The sequence below is a fragment of the Mobula birostris genome, chromosome 14 (assembly GCF_030028105.1).
Source record: "Mobula birostris isolate sMobBir1 chromosome 14, sMobBir1.hap1, whole genome shotgun sequence".
Taxonomy (NCBI): domain Eukaryota; kingdom Metazoa; phylum Chordata; class Chondrichthyes; order Myliobatiformes; family Myliobatidae; genus Mobula; species Mobula birostris.
Window position 1 is genome coordinate 89,718,552 of NC_092383.1, and position 24,545 is coordinate 89,743,096.

The 24,545-nt window shown below is 42.1% G+C and overlaps 1 long non-coding RNA gene across 1 annotated transcript; it reads right to left on the minus strand.

The window, feature by feature from the left end:
• Positions 1-20,384: 20,384 nt before the first annotated feature.
• LOC140209545 (uncharacterized) lies at positions 20,385-24,175 on the minus strand. The gene is made up of 3 exons (XR_011889014.1): positions 24,068-24,175; positions 22,036-22,267; positions 20,385-20,458 (listed from the first exon to the last, which is right to left on the minus strand). It is a non-coding gene; the product is annotated as an uncharacterized lncRNA (long non-coding RNA).
• Between the last annotated feature and the right edge of the window lie 370 nt (positions 24,176-24,545).

Consider the following 24,545-nt stretch of genomic DNA (forward strand, 5'->3'; position numbering starts at 1 on the left):
CAATCCAAGAATATGTTCATAATGATTGTACTCAGCATATTCCACTATGACCAAAGGACCAGGAGCACTAGCCTTTGAGTGGCACCATCTTAATTGGGAATCGGTCATTCCGAATTGGTTTATTACTGGCACTTGTATGGAGATATCATGGAAAACTTTGTTTGTGTGCCATTTGGACAGATCATTCTATACATAGGCACACTGAAATAGTGCAAAAGAAAAGCTAAATAGAATTCAGAAGATTGTGTTTTATTCATTACCCTGGGCATTGAAGTAAAACAAGGGAAAACAATGCAACGCACACAAGATCCTGGAGGAACTCTGCAAGCAGGCACCATCAATGGAAATGAACAAAGAGTTGAAGTTTCGGGCTGGGATTCTTCTTCATGGAACAGAAAAGAATAACAGTGTGCAGAAGGAAGTGTGGACTGAGAAGTCAAGAGGTCATGTTTATCATGCAAGATTTTTTTTTATTAAGTGCAATCGTGAACAATAGCCAGATCAGAAATGCCGATCAAGGCAATTAGTTCCCAAGAAGAGCTCTGATAGGCTAATCAGATGGTTCACTGCTGCTTAGCGACAGAACGCAAAAAAAAATCATATGTACAATTAAGAAACATTAAGAAATAGTAGAAATACTGGAGTCATGATGATCATGATCAGGTTGTCCTTTCAAGTGTCTTATAACAGCAGAATAAAAGCTATCCTTGAGGCTGGTGGTACTGACTCACACCACCAGGTTCAGGAACAGTTACTACCCCTCAACCATCAGGCTCTTGAACCAGAGGGGATAACTTCACTCAATTTCACTCGCCCCATCATTGAAATGTTCCCACAAAGTGTGCATCACTTTCAATGACTGTTCATTTCATGTTTTCGATATGTATTATTTATTTATTATTATTTCTTTCCTTATGTATTTTTTTTTTGTCTTTTGCACACTGGTTGGACACCCAAATTGGTGTGGTCTTTCTATTATGGTTATTATTCTAGTACAGATTTATTAAGTATGCCTGAAAGAAAATGAATCTCGGGGTTGTATGTGGTAACGTATACGTATGTACTTTGATAATAAATTTACTTTGAACTTTTAACATGTTCTCAAGTTTTTGTATCTTCTGCCTGGTGGAATGGGGGAGAAGAGAGTAAGACTGGAGTGAGAGGGTTTCTTCCATATGTTCACAGACACAGAGATTCTGCAGATGGTGGAACTCAGCAGGTCCGATATATATCTCTACAGGTGCTGCTTGATATGCTGAGTAACTGCAGCATTTTGTGTGTATTACCCCTTGAGGCAGCAAGAGGTGTAGACTCTTAATGGGCTAGGCTGGTTTTCGTGATAGACTGAGATGTGTCCACAGCTCTGCAATTAGTTGTAGTTTTGAGCAGAGCAGTTGCCATACCGAGCTGTGATGCCGCCGGATACAATGGTTTCAGTGGTACCTCTGTAGAAGTGTAAAGCAGAGGACGGGATGGGGCTTGATGGGATTATTTATTTATTTTTGGATTGATTAATTGAGATACAGCTTGCAGTACGCTCTTTCAGCCAAGCAACCCCCAAATTTACCCTAGCTTAATCACGGGACAATTTATAATGACTAATTAACCTACCAACCGGTACATCGTTGCTGTGGGAGGAAGCTGGAGCTCCTGGAGCAAACTCACGCCGTCGTAGGGAGAACATAAAAACTCCTTACCGGCAGCAATGGGAATTGAACCCAAGTCCCTGGCAGTGTACAACACTGTGCTAACCACTACGCTACTGTGCTGACCGGTATTATACATTAGCCATTGTAGAATGGCAAAGTAGACCTGATGGGCTGAATGGCCTATTTCTTTTCCCGTGTCTTATGCTCTAAAATAAAAGTGAAGTTTTCTACAACATAGATTCATTACTAAACCAAATATTAATTAATTGGAGAGGAAAGGTGTAGTAATTGTGTTTAGAAGGAGGATAAGAAACAGCTATTCAGTGTTTGATGTTGGCATTGATGTTAATAACAGAGCCTGCGAACAGTGTGAGAAACTAAAAGACTGGGACTGCTCTCCCCTCTGAGTCTGTTGGATATCTCTGCACCTTCCTGCAGAATTCCTGGAGTCAAGCGCAGATGCCCACCTCACAACCACCAGGAGGGCTCAGTCTTCAGGAATGCTCTCAGCAGCCAAGCTTAGTAAACTCCCCACTGAGACAACGTTCGATTAAACTGGCACAAGTCACTGAGAGAAAACAGCCGCCAGAAAAGGTAGACTTTATTTAATTGATTTACTTAAATACATTAGACTGTATTTAATTGATTTTAACTGTCTGTGTTTCTTCCAGGTTTTATATTTTGTAACTTTTTAAATTATTTATTAACGCTTGTGAATGTGAATTGTCAATTTCAAGGAAGCTTTGGCAACTGCTGATTTTAGAGGTGGGAGGATGCACCTTTAGAACAGAGATGAGGAGGAATTTCATCAACCAGAGGTGGTGAATCTGGAAATCATTGCCACAGACGGCTGAGGAGGCCAAGTTGTTGGGCACACTTAAAGCAACAGTTAATAGGTTCTTGATTAATAAGGGCTCAAAGGTTACAGGGAGGAGGCAGGAGAATGGGATTGAAGAGGATTAAAAAAATCGGGCATGATGGAATGGCGGAGCAAACTTGATGGACCAGGTGCTCTAATGCTCTTCCTGTTTCTTATGCTTTTATGTAGTCAAGGGCCTTCAGTGAATGCAGCCAGCACCCTGCCCCTTGCGGTGCCTCTCCATGTGGGGGAGATGGGAGTTGTTCCGCACCCCCAAGAAAAAAATTGTGCCTGGGACCCACAGAAAGGAGGGTAGTGGATGATCATCTCTATTACACCTTTGTTTCAATTGATGATTTGAAGCTTAACTCTTTCAATTTCTGGTGGATGTCACTGGCCAGGCCAGATTATGTTGTCCGTTTGCAATTGCTATTGGAGGTGACTGGCTTCAAAGTCCTGGCTTCGGCCGTGCTGATGTAGAAAGAGTTGGGGATGATAGGAGGTCGTAGTGTCATATCGCGTAGAAACAGGCCCTTCAGCCCATATTGTCAGTGCCAACTCTTTATGCCCATCTACATTATGGGAGGATTGGAACTTTACCTGCTGACTGCTGTACAAGATGTCAGTGAGAAGGCATCTGGAATACTGTGCAAAGTTTTAGTCATCAAATTATAAGAAGGATGTGATTATGCTGGAGATGCAGCAGGAAACATCCACAAGATTGTTGGAACTCAGCAGGTCAGGCAGCATCCATGCAAATGAACAAACAGTATATGTTTCGGGCCGTGACCCTTCATCAGTCCCGATGAAATTTCTCAGCCCAAAACGTCGACTGTGCATCCTTTTCCATGGATGCTGCCTGACCTGTTGAGTTCCTCCAGCATTTTGTGTGTGTTCCTCTGTATTTACAGCATCTGCAGAATCTCCTGTGTTCACAAGATTGTTGCCTCGACTGGAGGCCTTGAGTTATGAGGAGAGACTGGAGAGGCTGGGACTGTTTTCCCTGGAGCGCAGGAGGCTGAGAAATAACCTTACAGAGGTTTATTAAACCATGCAGGGCAGTAGTAAGATTGACTGTCACAGTCTTTGTCCCAGCATAGGTGTGTTTGAAACTAGAAGGCATCAGTTTAAGGGAAGACTTGAAAGGTTTAAAAAGAGAACTGGAGAGGCATATTTTATACATATAGGGTTGTGTTTGTATGAAGCTGCCAGAGCAAGTGTTAGAGGTGGGATCAATTACAACAGTGAACAGACTTCTAGGCACAATTAGGAAAGGTTTAGACTCCAACACTCATTTAATGTTAGGGGTCCATGGCATAAAATTTTGGGAACCCCTGATTTAGAGGGAAATGGGTCAAACATTTCAAGTGGGGCTTAACTCAGGTGGGCAGATGGGTTGGCATGGATGGGTTGAGCCAAAGGGCCTATGACTCTAAGGCTAATCCCGTTTGCCTGCATTAGGATGGGATCCTTCCAAGAACAAACTCAAAAGATTCTGCTGGAAATCCAGAGCAGCACACAAAATGCTGGAGGAACTCAGAAGGTCTGCTGTATCTCTTCATAGATGCTGCCCGAGCTGCTGAGTTCCTGCAGTGTTTTGTGTGTGTTACCCCTTGATGATGTTAGTTGCTTTCCTGAGATAACAAGAGGTGTAGGCAGAGATAATGGAGGTTAGGCTGGTTTTCATGATAGACTGAGATGTGTCCACAACTCTGCAATTTATTGTAGTTTTGAGCGGAGCTTTTGAGCGGAGCAGTTGCCATACTGAGCTGTGATATATCCAGATACAATGCCTTCAGTGGTGCATCTGTGGAAAAAGTAAGGCAGGAGAATGAGGGGTTGAGGGGATTATTTATTTATTGAGATACTGCCTAGAGTAGGCCCTTCCATCCCTTCAACCCGCAACATCCAGCAACCCCCTGACTTAACCCCAGATTAATCACAGGACAAATTACAATGACCAATTAACCTACCAACCGGTACATCGTTGGACTATGGGAGGAAACTGTAGCTGCATGTATTATGGGAGAAGTAAACAAACTCTTTACAGACGATGTGGGATTTGAACCTTCGTTGTTGGCACTGTAAAGCATTGTGCTAAGTACTACGCTACTATGCTGCCTGGTATATAAATTAGCCATTATAGAATGGCAGAGTAGACTTGATAGGCTGAATGGCCTATTTCTTTTCCTACACCTTATGCTCTAAAATAAAAAATGAAGTTTTGTACAGAGCAGATTCATTACTAAGGCAAATATTAATTAATTTATGAGGAAAGGTGTAGTAATTGTGTTCAGAAGGGGGATGAGAAACAGCTTTTCAGTGTTTGATGTTGGCATTGATGTTAATAACAGAGCCTGCGGACAGTGTGAGAAACTAAAAGACTGGGACTGCTCTCCCCATGAGGCTGTTGGACGTCCCTGCGCCTTCTTGCAGGATTCCTGGAGTCAAGCACAGATGCCTGCCTCACAACCACCAGGAGGGCTCAGTCTTCAGGAATGCTCTCAGCAGCCAAGCTTAGTAAACTCCCCACTGAGACAACGTTCGATTAAACTGTCACAAGTCACTGAGAGAAAACAGCCGCCAGGAGAAGGTAGACTTTATTTAATTGATTTGCTTAAATAAATTAGAATGTACTTAATTGATTTTAACTGTCTGTTTTTTTTCCAGGTTTTATATTTTATAACTTTTTAATTATTTACTAACCCTTGTGAATGCGAATTGTCAACTTCATTGAAGCTTTGGCAACTGGTGGCAGGACATCCCTTTAGAATGGAGATGAGGGGGAATTTCTTTAGCCAGAGGGTGGCGAATCTGTGGAATTCATCGCCACACAGAAGGCTGTGGATGGCAAGTCATTGGGTATATTTCAGAATCAGAATCAAAATCAGGTTTAATATCACCGGTATACAGTATGTTGTGAAATTCATTATATTTGCAGCAGAGGTTAATAGGTTCTGATTAATAAGGGTGTGAAAGGTTGCGGGGAGAAGACAGGAGAATGAGGTTGAAACGGATAATAAATCAGCCATGATGGAATGGCGGATGGACCAAATAGTCAAGGCGGGAGGCGAAGATGGCAGTGCGACGTGAAATGATATTGTATCTGTTAAATAGAGGCCGTGACAATTCTGATTTGATGAAGACAGACGTGAGAAGCAGAGGAACATCTGGAGAAATTTCTGAAATGCCTGGTTTCGCTGCTGTTGTCACTGTGCGATCGAGAATCTCCGGAGGGTAGGCCCCAAAATGCCCGGCTTTGCCTGCTGCTGGTGACCGAGGCTGAGGTCGAAACTTTCAGATAGAGATGGTGCACGGTACTCGGTGCCGTAGGGCTGATCAGAACTGGAAATTTTCGGATGACTCAGAGTTGGACTGTGGTCGGGCATGGCAGGGAGAGTGCATCAGGAAACATTCACCAGATTGTTGGAACTCAGCAGGTCAGGCAGCATCCAGGCAAATGAACAAACAGTTGGCTATTTGGGCCGAGACCCTTGGTCAGTCCTGATAAAGGTTCTCAGGCCAAAGCATCAACTATTTGTTCATTTTCATTGTGCAGTCTGACCTACTGAGTTCCTCCAGCATTTTGTGTGTATTGCTCTTTACTTACAGCATCTGTGTTCACAAGATTGTTGCCTGGACTGGAGGCCTTGAGTTATAAGGAGAGACTGGAGAGGCTGGGACTTTTCCCTGGAGCGTAGGAGGCTGAGGAGTAACCTTACAGAGGTTTATTAAACTATGCAGGGCAGGAGTGAGATTGACTGTTGCAGACAACAAACAACAGGAATTCTGCAGATGCTGGAAATTCAAGCAACACACATCAAAGTTGCTGGTGAACGCAGCAGACCAGGCAGCATCTCTAGGAAGAGGTACAGTCGACGTTTCAGGCCGAGACCCTTCGTCAGGACTAACTGAAGGAAGAGATAGTAAGAGATTTGAAAGTGAGAGGGGGAGGGGGAGATTCAAAATGATAGGAGAAGACAGGAGGGGGAGGTATGGATTCTATTCGTCCCCCCCATCCCTCCCCACTGATCTCCCTCCTGGCACCTATCCTTGTAAGCGGAACAAGTGCTACACATGCCCTTACACTTCCTCCCTTACCACCATTCAGGGCCCCAGACAGTCCTTCCAGGTGAGGTGACACTTCACCTGTGAGTCGGCTGGGGTGATATACTGCATCCGATCCTCCCGATGTGGCCTTCTATATATTGGTGAGACCCGACACAGACTGGGAGACCGCTTTGCTGAACACCTACGCTCCGTCCGCCAGAGAAAGCAGGACCTCCCAGTGGCCACACATTTTAATTCCACGTCCCATTCCCATTCTGATATGTCTATCCACGGCCTCCTCTACTGTCAAGATGAAGCCACACTCAGGTTGGAGGAGCAACACCTTATGTTCCGTCTGGGTAGCCTCCAACCTGATGGCATGAACATCGACTTCTCTAATTTCCGCTAATGCCCCACCTCCCCCTCGTACCCCATCCATTATTTATTTTTATACACACATTCTTTCTCTCACTCTCCTTTTTCTCCCTCTGTCCCTCTAACTATACCCCTTGCCCATCCTCTGGGTTTCCGTCCCCCCTTGTCCTTCTCCCCAGACCTCCTGTCCCATGATCTTCTCATATCCCCTTTGCCAATCACCTGTCCAGCTCTTGGCTCCATCCCTCCCCCTCCTGTCTTCTCCTATCATTTTGGATCTCCCCCTCCCCCTCCCACTTTCAAATCTCTTACTAACTCCTCCTTCAGTTAGTCCTGACGAAGGGTCTCGGCCTGAAACGTTGACTGTACCTCTTCCTAGAGATGCTGCCTGGCCTGCTGCGTTCACCAGCAACTTTGATGATTGACTGTTGCAGTCTTTGCCCCAGTATAAGGGTGTTTGAAACTAGAAGGCATGGGTTTAAGGTAAGACTTGAAAGTTTTAAAAACAACTTGAGAGGCAAATTTTACACACAGTGAGCGGTGTTTGTGTAGAGCTGCTAGAGCAAGTGTTAGAGGTGAGATCAAACACAACAGTTAACAGCCTTCTAGACAGATTCACAGATAGGAAGGTTTAGAGCATGGATTCCCACCCTGGGGGTCCACGGACCCTTCAGTTAATGGTAGGGGTCCATGGCACTAAAAAGTTTGGAAACTGCTGGTTTAGAGGGAAATGGTCAAACATAGCTCATGAGTTGGCATGGATGAGCTGAGCCAAAGGGCCTGTTGGTCTGCTGCCGAACTCTATGACTCTAAAACTAATCCTGTTTGCCTGCATTAGGATGGTATCCTTCCAAGAATAAATACAAGAGGTCCTGCAGGTGCTGGAAATCCAGAGCAACACGCAAAATGCTGGAAGAACTTAACAGGTCAGGCGGCATCTATGGAGAGAAATAAACAGTTAACGTTTTGGACTTTGACCCTTCATTGGGACTGGAAAGGAAGGGGTGGGAAGCCAGAAAAGGAAGGTTGGGGAGGGGAAAAAGTATAAGCTGGCAGGTGATAAGTGAGACCAGTGGAGAGGGAAGTAGGCGGGTGGAGGGGAATAAAGAGTCAATATTTCAGACTGAAACCCTTTATCAGCTCAGTCTCTTCACTATCTCATGTGTGTTATCCTTCCAAGAATTTCCTTTCTAAGCATCTGTCTCAATGCCACTTAATTGATGAGTCACTGATCACATGATATCCAGGCCCTGGACTGCTCTTGTAGTTGTAACATTCATGTGGCAGTTCCAGTGATATTTCTGGGCAACGGTGACCTCCAAGCAACATGGTGGACAGTGCAGTTTGCATGCTGAAGGGAGATGGTTCTATTTCTCTTTTTAGAGACAGTGACAGCACTAAACTTGTTCTTTTGCAAATGTCACTTGCCATTTATCAGTGGCAAGTCTGAGCATTGCCCAGGTCCGACTGTGTTTTCGAATGAATTGCTTCATTATCTGGGAGTCACTCATGGAGTTAGCCATTGTGCAATCTTCAAAGAACATCCCCACTTCTGACCTGTAGATGGAGGGAAGGGCATTGTTGAAAGAGCTCGACAAACAAACAAGATTAAAACACCTTGTTAACCCGTTCTACCACAGCAACACCTTCTGTAGGTGCTTCACCATGAACTGGGCACACAGGAAACTAATCTTCAAGCATCATAGTACTTCTGAGGTAAAGACCTCTGTGTCTGTGAGCCCTCTGGTACCCAATCCTTCTTATAAATGATCACTGTACACAATGCTCCAGATGTGGGCTAACCAGAGTTTTATAAAGTTGCATCCAGGAGAAACACACACAGTTACAGGAAGAACACACAGACACTACACAGATTGAGCTGGAGGAGAGGACTGAGCATGGGACACTGGAGCAGGAGGCAGTGGCTGTACCAGCTGTTATTCATGCTCCTGTTAAATGGCATGCACTTGAACTTCTGGGCCAGATGTGTTCTCGAGCTGACAGATGCGACAAACCTAAACCGCCTGACGCAAACTGTGGTCAGAGTGCACTGTCAGCATGAGCAAGGAACATTATTCCAGCTGGATTATCAGGCAAAACACACGTCTTTTGTTCAGGCACCAAGGTTAATCTTTAATTATATTGTAACAAAAAGAACCACAAAGACTATTCTACTGACACGGTCCAGTTCATCTCTTTGGTGAAATGAAGTTATGCCATCACGTAGGAACTTGCTTAAAATGTCATTGTTGATGTCAAAGGCACTTGTCCTGTTGACAGAGATGACAAGCAGCATACTTCCTGTCTACAATATTTTGATCATCAACATCACTGTGACTCTAATATTTGTCGTTCAGACATTGCTCATTGTCCAATATTGTGGCATATTCACAAAGAAAAATGAATGGAATTTGACTGATATTAAAATGAACTGCATACAAAGTCAAAATAAAACATATTATTTGTTTAATCATATTGGAAGAGTTGTCTTGAGGTATACAGTAATTTAGGTACCTTGTTTCCTTTGATTAATGTTGAATGTCAACTTCTGAGTTAACAAATCACAAAACAATTTATCCTGAATGACATTTAGAAGGACTGCTCTTCTTCGAACCTTGACAAGTCCAACTATAATTGCTGAAAAAGGTGTTGAATATACCCCACATTCCCCTACCTTCTTGTTCCGGCTTCTTCCCTCTTCCTTTCCAGTCCTGATGGGGGATCTCAGCCTGAAACACCAGTTGTTTATTCTTCCCCATAGATGCTGCCTGTCCTATTGAGTTCCTCCAACATTTTGGATGTGTTAGTCTGGATTTCCAGCATCTGCAGGATCGCATGCGTTTTGAACTTAAAGTTGATTTTTTTTTAAGTGAATAGAGTGCTTGCAAAGAAATGGTTTCTTGCACTTTGAGTTGTCATTACAAACTTTGTAGAGCAGATGTTAATGTTTAAACACCTCACTTTAAAGTTGGACATGAGAGACTGCATTCCCGCTATCATCGTCATTCACACTTCGCCCTGCATCCCCCCCCACTTCTGTCTATTATTACCCTCTCACCAGGATCTACCTCTCACCTGCCAACTCTTCCTCCACTGCTTATGAGAACGTCTTATGACAGTAGGTTAAGTGAGCTAGAGCTTTTCTCTTTAGAGGTGTCCAAGATGAAAAGCGGCTCAGATCGAGACCTTTTCCCAGGGCAGAAATGGCTAATACGAGGGGCATAATTTTAAGGTGATAGGAGGAAACCATAGTGGAGGGATGTCACATCCAAGATCAAGTTCAAGTTTATTGTCCTCTGACTGTGCGTACATACAACCAAACGAAATAATGTTTCCACGGTGTATCCACAATACATACGTCACACACAGCACATAAAACACTATAATACCACAAGTAAGTTAATAAACTATCAGCAGTGCGTACCACTAATGGAAAAGATGGACAGAATAAATACTTTCACTGTTGCTTGGAGCCGGAGAGGCCACTGCAACCGTGTGCACCACCACCTTGTGACATGACAAGAAATGGGTTTTTTACTCAAAGAGCAGTGGTGCATGGAACTACCTGGCCAGGGATGGTGCCAGAGGCAGATACATTAGGGACGTTTAAGAAACGCTTGGATTGGCACATGGATGATAGAAAAATGAAGGACTATACAGAGGGAAAGGTTAGATTGGGTTAAAAGTTCAGCACAACATTGTGGGCTAAAGGACCTGCACACTGTGTTGTAATATTCTATCTTCTATGTTCCTTCCCCCCATTGCACCCCCCCCCGACCTTTTCTTGTTGGTGATCATATTCTTTCTTTCCAGTGCTGGTTTGATCCAACATTTTCTGTGTTAATTACTTCAAAGTAACATTCATTAAAAGAGGAGGTCAGTATTAGATCAAATTGGATTTTATTGGAAATTAAAATCATGAACAGCTTTGAGTGAAATTACAATTATTCTTCAGATTATTATCCTCCAGAGCAGAGGTTCCTAAACTTTTTAATGCCCTGGACCCTTACCATTAACCGAGGGGCCCATGGCCCCTTGTTCCAGAGAGCTCTGGTTAGTGGTTCAGTAACTGTTTCAGCCAAACAAATGGAAGGGAGTGAGTTGGGGTAGGTGATACATTTAGGGTAAGTTAACAAATAGAGTGTTTAAGTTTGCTTTAGGTCTGGTCTGCCTGTGACTAGTGGTGCACGATGGGGATCAGTTCTGGGTCTGTTAATAGTAATAAGTTTATTTATATAGAACCTTTCATACATTAAGACTCAGGCTCAAAGAGCTTTACATGGATTGTAAAGATAAGTCAATATAGTCATAAACATAAGAAACAAAATTAAAATTATAAAAAACAAACACTATATGGAATAAAGTGTAATTGAATATACCAAATATTATAAATATAATGAACATCAACAGGCATTATGTCATCCTATAACAGGGGTTCCTAACCTTTTTCATGGCGTAGACTCCTACTATTAATCAAGAGGTCTGTGAACCCTAGGGTGGGAACCCCTGTCCTACAAGTAGAGCAAATTTAAAAAGTAGGTGTTTGGAAGTGTTTTGAAACTTTCCACAGTACTAGCCTGGCATGTCTCAGTCGGTAGAGTATTCCAGAATTCTGGTGCATAAGAGCAAAAGGCCGCATCACCAGTTCTTATATGCTTGGCTGTAGGAGCTGTTGTTGTTGATCCTTTATATTAATGATGTAGATGATAATGTGGTAAAGGCTATCAGCAAATTTATAGATTACACCAAGATCTGGGGATGTAGTTGGCAGCGAGAAAAGCTATCAAAGCTTGCAAAGTCATCTGGACCAGCTGGGAAAATGGGCTGAAAAATGCCAGATAGAATTTAATGCAGACAAGTGGGAGGTGTTGCACTTTGAGAGGACAAACTAGGGTTGGACTTACGCACTGACTGGTTGGGCACTGAGGTGTGTGATAGAACAAAGGGACCTAGGAATATAGATCCGTAATTCCTTGAAAGTAACACCACAGGTAGATAGGGTCATAAAGACAGCTTTTGGCACATTGACCTTCATAAATCAGGGTAATGACTACAGGAGTTATGATGTTATGTTCGAGTTGTATAAGATATTGGTAAAGTCGAATATGGAGTATTGTGTAACACACAAAATGCTGGAGGAACCCAACAGGTCAGGCAGCATCTTGGGAGGGAGATAAAGAATCAGTGTTTTAGGCTAAGACCCTTCATCAGGACCTCTAGTGTCTATTGCAGAATCTCTAGTGCCTATGGAGTTCTGGTCACCTAACTTCAGGAAAGATATTAATAAGCTTGAGTGAGTGGAGACAAAATTTACAAGTATGTTGCTAGGGCCCGAGTTATAGAGGAAGATTGAATGGGTTAGGATTTTATTCCCTGAAGCGCAGGAGAATGAGGTACACAAAATTATGAAGCGATAGGTAGGGTTCATGCATGCAGGTTTTTTCCCTGACTGGAGGTCATAGATTTAGAGTGAAATGTGAAGTAATTAAGGGGAATCTGAGGGGGAACTTCTTCAGTCAGGGTGGTGTGAGTTCAGAGTCAGATTGATTTATTTATCACATGTACACTGAAACATACAGTGAAATGCATTGCTTGCATTAACAACCAACACATTCAGAGATGTGCTGGGGACAGCCTGCAAGTCTCACCACACATTCTGGTGCCAGCATAGCTGCCAGCGGAAGTGGCAGATGTGGTTTCAACTGCTACATCTAAGTTTTTAATAGGTACGTGGATGAGAAAGGCATAGAGGATGCGTGGATGTGGTCCAGTTGCAGGTGGGCAGGTCAAGGCAGAAGATCAGGCCAGCATGGATTAGATGGGCCGAAGGGCCTGTAACTGTGCTGTAGTGCTATATGAAGCATTTGTTATGTAGGCCATGTATGATGTGTGTTAATTTAAGGTTATTTCATGTCTGTGTTGCTGCAAAAAGTGAGCTTTCACATCATTTGCTCCCTGAGTCTGGTTGTCACAATAAACTTGAATTTGAACTTGAAAATTCAAGATTTTTTTAATGAAGTTTTAAATCAGACTTTGAGCTGAAGCAAATACTAGAGAAGTTATCAATGCAGAGACGCAAACAGGGTGGAGTTAAACTTTAACTGCTGGCTTCCTTCTCTGAACTCCTGTCGTCATGACATACAAACCCACAGAGAACCTGCAATCTATTTCAGTCCATTAATCCAAGTTTATTAAATTTCACACACCAGTAACATTAGAGTGTGTAATTTTATCATAATTATATACTCCTTAAATGAAAGTTGATAGCCACTTTAGATCAAAAGATCACTACTGTTCCATTAAAAATAACCCGTCAAATCCTCCACCTACTATTTACTGTGTTCTGAACCAGAATGAGCTGAGTTAAGCATCAGAGTTTTAATCATGTGCTCTTGAGAGAAAATAATAACATTTGAGGGAAATTCTTGATTATAATCCTTTATCCATGGGCTCTTGGTTAAGCAGGCTCTGCTTTCTTCAGATCTTGCCATGGTCCTCACCACCTTTGTCTTTGTAACCTTCTTCCTTTCTGCAGGGGTCCAAGGGCTCTATGTTCCTTAGATTTAGGTCTTCTGACTATTCTGAAAGATAATTGGTTTATTATTGTCTTTTGTAGAGAGATGCAGGAAAGTTGCAATAGCTGACAATATCAACATTCTGCATATTGACTGGGACTTTCCATACTGTAAAAAGACTGGATGGGATAGAGTTCGGCAAATGTGAAAGCTACCTTAATCAATATGTAGAGGTCCCAACTAGAGATAGTGTAAAACTGGATCTTCTCTTAGAGAATGAAACAAGGCAGGTGACAGAAGAGTGTGTAGGGAACACTTTGGATCTACTGATCATAACTCCATATTTTCAAGATAAATATGATGAAGTACAGGACTGGTCTTTGATTTAAGATTCTACAGTGGAGAAAGGCCATTTTTGATGGCATCAGAAAAGACCTGGCAGGTGTGGTTGTGATAGGTTGTTTTCTGGCAAAGGAATGCTTGCTAAGTGGGAGGTCTTCAAAGCTGACATACTGAAGAGTACAGAAATTGTATGTTCCTACTGAAACAAAATACAAAGTTAATGCGTTAGCTATGACATTTATTCTAACTGGAACAGGGAACCTCAGTTTTTAAGTGATGTTGAAGCCGTGGCTAAGAAGTGGAAAAATGAGGCGCACATCAGGTAGAAGCAGTTAAGATCAAATGAAATGCTTGAGCAATATAAAAAAGCAAGAGGACACTTAAGAGGGAAATCAGGAGGGCTAAAACAGAATGTAAGTGTTGTCTGGCAGACATAAAGGCATCCGTTAGTCTTGCGGGACCATGGATCTGCGCCTGGAAAGTCTTCACTCTCCAAGATTGTATGGAAGACCAGCAGTTGCCCATGCTGCAAGTCTCCCCTCTCCACAACACCAATGTTGTCCAAGGGAAGGCATTAGGACCCATACAGCTTGGCACCAGTGTCGTTGCAGAGCTATGTGTGATTAAGTGCCTTGCTCAAGGACACAGCACGTTCCCTCGGCTGGGGTTCGAACTCACAACCTTCAGGTCACTAGTCCAATGCCTTAACCACTTGGCCACGTGCCCACACTCTGGCAGACAAGGTGAAAGATAATAGCAAGGGCTTCTATAGATACATTAGCTGCAAAAGGATAGCATGGGACAAAATGGCCCTCTTGAAGATCTATGTCGTCATCTATGTGTGGGGTTGAAAGAGATGGTGGAAATTGTAAATGGATTTTTTTTTTGCATTTGTATTTACTCGGAAGATGGACACAGAACTAAGAGTCTATAGAACTGAGGCAAAAGAGTAGTGAGGTCATGGACCATATCTGGATTACAGAAGAGGAGGTACTTGCTGTCTTGAGGCAAATTAGGTTGGATTAATCCACGGGGCCTGGCAAGGTTAAATTTCAAACCTTGCAGAAGCCTAGTGCAGAAATTGCAGGGGCCCTGGCATAGACACTGTATTAAAAACATCCTTAGCCACAGTGAGGTACCGAAGGACTGAAGATATCTAATGGTGTCCCATTGTTCAAGAAAGCCTCTAAGAATAAGCCAGTGACACTAATGTCATTTGTGGGTGGAAGATATTCTAAGAAACAAGATAAGTATGGGGATAGAGAAATTTGATTAGGGTTAGTCAACATGGCTTTGTGCATGGTTGGTCATGTCTATCCAATCTTAATGAGTTCTTTGAGGAAGTTACGAGGAAGGTTAATGAAAAAAAGGCAGTGGATGTTGTCTACACAGATTTTAGTGAGGCCTTTGAAAAGTTCAAATGTGTGTTTGGAACAGATAGTGAAGTCGCTTGCCATTCAGGATGAAGTAGTCAATTGAATTCAACTTTGACTGAGTGAGAAAAGCCAGCAGGTGGAAGGAGATTGTATTGATCTGACTGAAGGCCTGTGACTAGTGATGTGCTGCAGGGATTGATGCTTGGCCTGTTGTCGTTTGTCATCTATATCAATGATAATATGGTAAACTGGATCATCAAATTTGCAGATGACAGCAAGATTGGGGGCATAGTGGACAATGAGGAAGGCTATCAAATCTTGCACCTTGGTCTGAACCAATAGAAAAATGGGCTGAAAACTAGCAGATGGAATCTAATGCAGACAAGTGTGAGGTGTTGAACTTAGGACCAACCAGGGTAGGACTTGCACATTGAAATGTAGGGAACTGAGGTGTCTGCCAGAACAACAGTATAGGGGAACACAGATCCATAATTCCTTGACAGTGGCATCGCAACTAGATGGGCCATGAAGTGAATGGTGATCTGTTGTTTAAGAAAGGCTCTAAGAATAAGCCAAGAAATTATAGGCCAGTGATCCGGACAGCAGTAGCAGGTAAGTTATTGGAAGGTATTCTAAGGGACCAGATATATAAGTATTAGTACAGGCAAGGACAGATTAGAGATAGTCAACATGGCTTTGTATGTGGTAGGATGCGTCTAACCAATCTTATAGAATTTTTCGGGGAGGTTAGCAGAAAAGTTGATGAAGGAAAGGCAATAGACGTTATCAACATGGACTTTAGCAAGGTCTTTGACAAGGTCCTGCATGGGGGCTTGGTCAAGAAGGTTCAGTAGCTTGGCATTCAAGATGAGGTAGTAAATTGGATTAGATATTGGCTTCGCAGGAGAAGCAGAGAGTGCTAGTAAATGGTTGTTTCTCTGACTGGAGGCCCGTGCCTAGTGGTGTGCCACAGGTATTAGTCTTGAGTTGGCCTGTGATATGCACCAGCTGCTCATACAACCGTCCACCACCTGCTCCCATGGCTTCACGTGACCCTGATCAGGGAGTTAAGCTGGTGCTGCACCTTGCCCAGGGATGACCTGCTGGCTAGCAAAGGGAGGAAGCACCTTGCACCTCCTTTGGTAGAAACGTATCTCCACCCTGCCACCCACGGACAATGAAGTAGTTTGATTAAATGTTTTTACTGAGTCATGTTATTAACAGTACACGCTAGGCAACTTACAGTGTGGAGCTATATATTTCTTATTATAATTTATAGTATTTTAATGTATTGCACTGTACTGCTGCCACAAAACAACACATTTCACGGCATAAGGTATGTCAGCGGTATTAAACTCGATTCTGATACTTTTTCAACTGTACTACTGTGTACAGTTTTGGTTACTCTGTTATAGGAAAGATACCAAAGAGTGCAAGGAAGTTTTGCATGAGTGTTCTCAGGACTCAAATGCTTGAGTTATAGGGAGTTGGAGAGGTCAGGGCTTCGTTCCTTGGAATGTAGTAGTCTGAGGGATGATTGTACAGAGCTGCATAATATCATGAGGGGCATGGACAGTGTGAATGAAGAACTAGAGGGCCTAGGTTTAAGGAAAGATTTAAAAAGTACTGGGGGTAACCTCTTCACACAGAGGACAGTGCATATTTAGAACTAATGGCCAGAGGAATGAGTTGATATGTTAGTTGAATAAAGACATTTGGATAAGCATATGGATAAATAGAAATGCTGCATTTTCAGATACCTCAGCATTGACAGGAACCCCTCCCAACCATCCCATAATCTCTTTGACGTCCTACCGTCAGGCAGAAGGTAGCACAGATTAAGAACAAGGACTGTTGGGTGGAATAACAGCTTCTTCCCCTAGGCTGAGAGACTCCTAAACATCCTGCTACCACCTAGCACACGTTATTTATGATAACACCAGTAGCATTATAATGTTGAATATTTAACTACGTCGTATACACACTTTATTTCCACTTGCACATCTACAGGATACTTTTTTATCTGTTACTATTATTATGTTGATATCATTTTATGTGTTGCATGTGATATATGTACTGTAGATAGATAGATAGATATACTTTATTGATCCAGAGGGAAATTGGGTTTCGTTACAGCCTCACCAACCAAGAATAGAGCATAAATATAGCAATACAAAAACCACAAACAATCAAACAATATGCAAACTATGCCAGATAGAAATAAGTCTAGGACCAGCCTATTGGTTCAGGGTGTCTGACCCTCCATGGGAGGAGCTGCAAAGTTCGATGGCCACAGGCAGGAACAACCTCCCATGACGCCCAGTGTTGTATCTCGGTGGAATATGGCCGGAGTCCAACAGCAAAAAGTTCAATATCCAGTCTACAAACACGTTCCTCGATCGTAATATGACCAGGATTGTACCATCCGTTGTTAACCAGAACAGCAAGCACCCCAACTCCTTTACGCTTACTGCTGTCAGTGCACTTCCGGTCAGCCCGAACGGTCTGGAAGCCATCCATAGAAAAGTTTTGGAACTGTATTTTGCACCTTGGTCCCTGAGAAACATTGTTACGTTTAGCTATATACATGTGCACAGTTGAATGACAATAGCCTTGAACTTGGATAGGAACCTGGGCAAATGAGATTTGTTTATTTTGTATTGTATTCAGCATGGATGTGTTTGACTGAGGGGTTTGGTTCCTTGCTGTATAGCTCTGATTCTCTGAAAGCTTGAAAAGTCCAGACTAGGTCACAAGCCTGAGATGTTGCTCTCGTGAGGAAGATCATCACCAGAGACCTTCAGTATAATATAGTTACAAAGTCCATGTGTATCAGGATACTGTAAGGAGTTACAGAGTCAGGTGGGACAGAAACAGGTCCACTTGTCCATCAGGCCTACACTGAACATCAAATGGCGTTTACAATGATCCCATTTCTGTAACCTTCCAATATCAGAATCAGAATCAGATTTAGTATCACTGGCATATGGCGTGAAATTTGTTAACTTAATGGCTGCAGTACAATAAAATACATGATAAATAAATACCGAGAAAGAAAACTGAGTTGCATTAAGTAGATATGTCTATTAAATAGTTAAGTTCAAATGAGTGGTGCAAAAAAAACAGAAATAAGAAGTAGTGAGGTAGTGTTCATGGGTTCAACGTCTATTTAGAAATCAGATGACAGCGGGGAAGAAGCTGTTCCTGAATCACTGACTGTGTGCCTTCGGGCTTCTATGTGTCCTTCCCGACGGCATGTTCTTGCTGGTAGATACTGTGGAGGCTAGTACCTGTGATGGAGCTGACTAATTTTACAAGCTGCTGCAACTTATGTCGATCTTGTACAGAAGGCCCCCCCCCCCGCCAATATCGTATGGTGATGCAGCCAGTCAGAATGCTCTCCATGGTACATTTGTGGAAGTTTTTGAGTGTTTTAGTGGAAAAACCAGATCTCTGAAACTCCTAATGAAAGATAGCCGCTATACTCTCAATAATTTCCCCACCCCGCAGAGTCCACAGACTGGGCGGAATTTATAGTAGTTAATTAAGTACAAACTCATATTTATTGAGCAAATGGGAGGATAAAGCATCTGATGGAAACGGTAACATAGCCGTTAGTGTAATGCTATTACAGCACCAGAGACCTAGGTTCAATTCCCACCACTGTCTGTAAAGAGTTCGTACGTTGTCCCTGTGACCACATGGGTTTCCTCCAGGTGCTCTGGTTTCTTCTCACATTCCAAAGAGGTACAGGTTAGTCAGATAATTGGTCACAGGGGTGTGATTAGACGGCGCAGACTCATGGGCCAGGACCTGTGCTGTGTCTCTAAATTGAAAAAAAAATGCAAGGCATATGATCACAAAGATAATGTGCAAATCCACACAGAAAGTGCTGGAGGATCAGGATTGAATGGAGTGTCAGGAACTACGAGGTCGGAGCTCTCCAAGTGCAACTTTGTGATTAAATTACTGGAATTAATACTGAAACCCTGCGAATCAGGGGTGAGTTCAAGTCCCATCATAGTGGTTGGAGAATTTCAACTAAATTTGGATTTTGGGAAAAAAAAACCTAGTCCCTTCATGGCAACTACATTGGACACGAATTTTTTTCTGAAAGTGTTGCTTTCTCAGAATTTTTTTTTTTTTGGTTATGATAGACCGCTTGAAGCTATACCCAGATATGTTTTCAGACTGTTTGTATCCTGTAGGAATTTGGAGAAACAAGAACTTAACTTTTATTGAATATAATGTGTTTAATTGCATAATGGTGCCAATGCTTTGCAATTGTTCAAGTAAGCTAAAAATGTTTTGATGATTTTCATTTGTACTCCGTTTCTGAAGTTTCTCGCTTCAGTTTCCAATAATAATCAGCCAGTATTGATGGATTCCAGTTGCCCTGATACCATTTCTCCATGACCTCAATGTTCTGGTGAAACCTTTTACCATGCTTGTCACTGACAACACCAAAATTTGCAGAAAAGGCAGAAAATGAATCCTTAGTGAAATGTTGCACTTCATGGTTTTGTGTGCTTGAAATATGTTGTCAACCAGCTGCATGTAGTTTGGTGCTCTGTAGTTGCCACCAAAACTTTCAACAACATCCTTAAATGCCTTCCATGCAACTTTCTCCGGTCCCACTAGAAGTTCTTCGAATTGCCTGTCATTGATGTCCTGTTGGATTTACGGGCCAACAAAAATGTCTTCCGTAGGCATCAGTTAGTCTGACTTGAATTATGATTTAAAGTAACAAATATAGATGATTTCAAATAATTGGTGCACGATATAGAAATTTCATGGCGATTTTCATGGTTAGCAGCCCAAAGTCCATTAGGTACTCCTGAAAGTATTCAGGAAGCAACATCTTTGTTCTTTGTTGTCCAGTACTGTCAAACTATCAGGCTGTTTATAAAATTCCATCTCTCTAGCTAATATCCTACTGAATTTCTGCTAATAATAATAATATAATGGATATCAATTACTGCTGAACATTGTGGGCATGCTATGTTGGCACGGGAATGTCTGGCGACACTTGCGGGCTGCCCCCAGCACATCATTTGGTTGTACTAGTTATTAGCGCAAACGGTGTATTTCACTGTATATTCCGATGTACATGTGATAAATAAATAAAACACTGTGATTGAATTGAAATCTAATATCCATCATGGAGTGAATTTACTTTCCTTATCTGGTCCAGTCTACTTGTGACTGAATTTGGTTTTCTCCAATCTGTCCCCTCACATCAGGACATCAGGGATGGGCGATAAATACAGGCATTTCCACTGCATCCACTTCCTGTGATTAATAATGAAAACATTTGGTGCAACATATAAGAGCAAACTAAGAAGAAACAGGAAACAAAGCATGTACAAATAACTCATGCCAATAGTCTAAGATTCTCCTCGTATGTCAACTGACAGATGGTTGGATGCCAGATCGGGTAAAACAATAAGTTATTGTCTAAATGTTTCAATTACATCTTTATGTCTTTTTATAATTTTAATAGACTTAACTGAGAGCCAACAGGTGTTTCAGGTGGGAGTACATTGTACCGGGTAATAAACAAGGAGTTAGATGTCTGGTGTAATGGACCACTGCTAAGCGGGTGTAACCAGTTCAAAAATCTATGCGTCCAGCTTTGACATGGAGTCTACTCTCGAGTCCAGTTACCAATGGCGAAGACATTCATACTCAACTTAAAATTACAAAATGTGTAGTGAACGAAGAACATTCACATACTGAGGAGGTGATACATTCAAAGATAAAAAAGGTCTAGAAAATTATAAATGTATATTTTTGATGTCCATGTGCTTATCTAAAAGCTGCTTTAATGTCCCTAATGTACCTGCCTCTACCACTAACACTGGCAGGGCATTTCACGCATTCACCACTCTCTGTGTACAAAAAAACTAACTCTGACATCCCGTCCTATACTTTCCTTCAATCACCTTAAAGTTATTCCCTCTCAAATTAGTCATTTTCAACGTGGGAAAAAGTCTCTGGCTAACCATTCAGTGTATGCTTTTTATCTTCTTGTAAACCTCTGTCAAGTTATCTCTGTTCCTCTTTTGATCTAAAGAGGAAAGCCCTATCTTATTCAGCCTATTGTTGCAAGGCGTGCTCTCTAATCCAGGCAGCATCCTGGTAAATCTCCTCAGCACCTTCTCTGAAGCTTCCAGATCCTTCCTCCAAGTGTGATCTAACCAGAGTTTTGTAGAGCTTCAAGATTACGTTGTAGCTCCTGTCTAATGAAGGCCAACACACCATACTCCCTCTTAGCTACCCTATCAACTTGTGCTGTTATTTTGAGGAATCTATGGATGTGGACCCCAAAATCCTTCTGTTCATCCACACTAGAACCTTGCCGTTAACCCTGTATTCTGCCTTCAATTTCAATCTTCCAAATTGAATCACTTCATACTTTTCCAAAAAGTCCTAGCCCACTTAAAAAACATGCTCTCTAATCCAGGTGGCATCCTCGTCAATCTCCTCTGCACCCTCTCTATAGTTTTCTCAATTTTTAAAAAGGCATTTAGACAAATTAATGGACAGAAAAGGTTTAGAGCAGGGGTTCTCAACCGGGGCCCATGGACCCCTTGGTTACTGGTAGGGGTCCATGGCATAGAAAAGGTTGGAAACTCCTAGTTTAGAGAGTTATGGGCCAAGTGCAGGAAAATGGGACTAGCACAGGTAGACATCATGGCTGTCATGGATGAGTTGGGACAAAGGGCCTATATAATTCCATCATTCTGTGAATCCATTAATTGATTTTTATTTACATCATGACCTTTGTTCCCATGCCCTCAGCTGTTCGTTAATAACCTCCTATAAATATCACTTCAGGTTGTTATTTGTTAATAATTAATACTCACTGCTTTATTTCCATTGCCTGTCGACTGGGCGAATTGAAAATTGGTGGAGACTTTTGTCAATTTCACAGTTGATTCTCTCAGACAAGCACATTCTTACCAAGACACGATGTGTGCCGATGATCTCATTGGATCACGCAGAGGTACATTTGCTGTGTTAATGTTGCACCGTTTGCTAAATCAAATCTGTATCCATTATCTTATATTTCCTATTGACCCCAAACGTTCTGGAAGGCTAGGAAATAGAACAAAATAAGGAATTAGTTTTTTTCAGTCAATTATGAATGCTATGCAAAGATTTAGTTCTTCCCCTTCTTAATGGGAGTGGCTAAGCCTCAGGTTTGCTAACCATACCCTTTACTACAGACGTCTCTATTATTACATAAACTGTATTAAACAATTATACTGCTGTTGTACGTTAAGTAAATATGTCAATATTTTTCAGTATATTTACTTCTTCCTTTGCCATGATTCATGTGTAGGTTCTATTTACAGTATCAACATTTCTTGGAATTCAGAAAGTGACTCATAAGGAACCGTTTAGAGCCTTTCTGTGCATTAAAACACTTTACCCCGAGTACAAACCTCTGCTTGCAATTTCTCTGACCTCTCCTTTAAGTGGTTTCAAATCCAATTTGCTTTCCTCTTCCACGTTAATTCTTCCTGAGAAATTTACCTCTAGTACCTTAAATATCATTCCCATATTAATAGGCACCCAGTGGCTACTTTATTAGGTCCCCCCTCTACCTCATAAAGAGGCCACTGGGTGTATGTTTGTAGCCTTCTGTAGCCTATCCACTTCAAGGTTCGACTTGTGCATTCAGAGATGTTATTCTGCACACCACTGTTGCAACACATGGTTATTTGAGTTACTGTCAGCTTGAAACAGTCTGGCCATTCTCCTCTGATCTCTCTCATTAACAAAGCATTTTCACCCACAGAACTGCTGCTTGCTGTTTTTGTTTTGCTTTTTTCACCATTGGCTATAAACTCTAGAGACTGCTGTGCATGAAAATCCCAATTTCTGAGATACTCAAACCATTCTGTCTGACACCAACAATCATTCCTCGGTCAAAGTCATTTAGATCACATTTCTTCCCAGGTATTCAGGTGTACCTAATAAAGTGGTATTAATATATTTCCCACCCCTATCATTAGCTTTTCTCTGTCTTGCTTCAGGTTTACAACATAGACATGTAGTCCAAATTTTCCGTGCCATTACTTATGTTGACCCATCTTCCCCTGAAATGAATGTATTCCTTTCACTACAATCTCTCCTTGTGGCGGCCATTACACATTCTCACTGCTCTTTGGGTAACAAAGCTGTTTTGGAATCACTATCGGATTTCTTGGTGATTTCAACTTTGTGGAAAGTCCTTCCAATCTCAAGTCAAGTCAAGTCAGGTTCAAGCTTATCATCATTCAACCGTACACATATATACTGCAAAATGTAACAATATTCTTCTGGAACCAAGGAGTGAAAACACACCACCTATATCGCATACAGCACATAAAATAATATTAACACAATAATATTAACGATAATAAGAAATTGTAGACTACCAGTTGACATAAAGTGCAAATACAACAAATAGTTAAATATACAACAGTATAATGCTGCCGACTTTGTCATAAATAAGATAGATAGATAGATAGATATACTTTATTGATCCCGAGGTAAATTGGGTTTCATTACAGCCGCACCAACCAAGAATAGAGCATAAATATAGCAATACAAAAACCACAAACAATCAAACAACAAAATGCAAACTATGCCAGATGGAAAATAAGTCCAGGACCAGTCTATTGGCTCAGAGTGTCTGACCCTCCACGGGAGGAGCTGCAAGTTCGATGGCCACAGGCAGGAACGACCTCCCGTGCCGCCCAGTGTTGTATCTCGGTGGAATATGGCCGAAGTCCAACAGTAAAAAGTTCAATATCCAGTCTACAAACACGTTCCTCGATTGTAATATGACCCGGATGGCACCATCTGTTGTTAACCAGAACAGTAAGCACCCAACTCCTTTACGCTTACCGCTGTCAGTGCACTTCCGGTCAGCCCGAACGGTCTGGAAGCCATCCATGGAAAAGTTTTGATCGGGTATGTCGATAACGTGTACTGAGTGGCGGCAGGGGTTCAGAAGTCTCACAGCCTGGGAGAAGAAGCTGTTACCCAGACTAATAGTCCTTGTTCAGCTACTGTGGTACCTTTTGCCTGACAGTAGGAGGTCAAAGAGATTATGGGATGGATGGATGAGGTCCTTGACAATGTTGAAGACTCTACAAACACAGTATTTCTAATATATGTCCTGGATGTTGGGAGGGGAGTTAGGTGGGAGGCCCCAGTGATCTTCTCAGCAGTCCTCACAATCTGTCGCACAGTCTTGCAGTCAGATGCTTTGCAATTCCCATACCAGAGGGTGTGGGATTTTTTTTTTTAGATTATGAGGATACGCAGTCTTCTTTTATTGTCATTTAGTAATGCATACATTAGGAAATGATACAATGTTCTT